Below are 1,774 nucleotides of genomic sequence, written 5' to 3'. Positions count from 1 at the left end.
GGCTGGGGAGCCCGCTCGCCCTCCGTCCCGTTCACGTCCCTTCCCAGCCGCCCCGAGGCCCGGGCGAGCGGGGATGAGACATTGCTGCGTGGGGTTTGCCTCCTGTGGGAAAGGGCAAGATGCAATGGTAAATCGCATACTCAGAAACAGAGGGGAAAAAAACCTCCCCAGTATCAAACAGCAAGGACGGCTTTGTATAAATGCAGAACAGGGAAGAAACAAGGGAAGAAGCGTTTCGTCTCCCCACACCTCTCATCCTTGTCTCTGCCAATTGCAGGGTCAAACTACAAGGCTTTAATCCTTAGTCCTCAATTCGCAGCGACCAGGGCCAGCCCAATGACTGATCAAACAACCAGAACAGCAACACGCTTTGCTCCCTAGTGCACCAGTAAGCAAGAAACCCTAACTCCAGCACCTCAGAGGTACCCCAGCACCTGCATCCAGACCCCTCCCATGCTCCATTCAGTTGCATTTTTACCACCTCGTTCTGAAATTCCTAATTTTGCTGCCAAAATACAGCATAGAAAGCTCACCTCCTGTGTGACTCTGCCAGAGTCCCAGCCAACCTGCCTCGCCCTGGGAAGAGCAGGGCCTCCGCTTGAGTCCCCAGGGCACGGCCCTGGCTGGGTGATCTCAAACTCGTTAGCCACAAGGCAGAATAAGAGGAGCGTGATTATGCAGCAGGTGTTGCCCTTGGCATTAGGCTTCCACCAGGAGGAGAACCAATCTCCGAATTACCATTTCAGTCATTCCCTTCAGGCACAGCGTATGCTGGAATAAAGGGGCCGTCCCTCAGGGCGATGGTTGGATCACCAGGTCTGGAAGAAGACACAATGAAGGTGTCATTAAGAGCGTTTGTTTCCCCACCTCCAACACAGCCTCTGGTGCCACCTGGAGAAGGCTACCTCAGTTTTTTGTGCTTTGTTTTTTCCCCTCCCCATCCCCAGGGACAGCATGGGCCTTCCCGCCCACTGAGATGCCATGAAGATAAATTCCCAGCTATTTGTAAGGCTGTTGAAAATGTACCTGAGAAGCACAAGAGAAATACTGAACAGTTTCAGTAACAAATCAACTATTTTAAAGCTTCCCAGAGGAAGCAATTATTTGGAGCCAGATTAAGTTTATGAGAGGAGACACAGACTGTCGGATGGTAACAACTTTGTCTGCAGAGCTGAACCCAGGATCATAAATCTCTTGGGAACAGCCATTACAGGGACACTGCTGCCACCCTGCGCAGGTGGCTCATGGGGGCAGAGGAAAGGCGTTTGGGCAAGGCTGCTGCCCTGCCCCAGCCACAGGGAGCCCCACGCTGCTCTGCAGCACCCAGGGATGGGAGCCTGAGGTGGGATACCCAGCGCTGTTGCCCCTTGGGTGCCAGGCTTCTGCTTCTGGCCCCTATTAGGCTTGTCCAAGAGGGCTTCGCTGCCTGAGTTTTCCTTCCCAGGAAAGCTCTACTAGTCCCAAACCTGGCCCCTGGTCTCCTCAACATGAGGAGACTTTGAACTTGGGTTTAAAGATGGACATGATATACTTTCTAAATATGGGTACCACATTAGCCCTTCTTAAGGGAGGGCTTGCCCCATGGGCATAGCCCAGTGCAGAAGCAAATCCAGCTGTGTGCCAGCTGCAGCCAGCAGCTCTGCCCAGCCCAGCCCCAGCCTTGGCAGCAGCTTCCCCAGCTGCCATTGATCCGCAAGGAGAGACATGCGCCCTCGCTGCCCGCTCTCCAAGCTGTCCACCTCCCACCCCCAGCTGCTGCCGAACCGCAGGGCGG

This window comes from Egretta garzetta, unplaced genomic scaffold (assembly GCF_000687185.1).
Source record: "Egretta garzetta isolate BGI_Z169 unplaced genomic scaffold, ASM68718v1 scaffold2, whole genome shotgun sequence".
NCBI classification, from domain to species: Eukaryota; Metazoa; Chordata; class Aves; order Pelecaniformes; family Ardeidae; genus Egretta; species Egretta garzetta.
Note: the sequence above shows the minus strand (reverse complement) of the source record.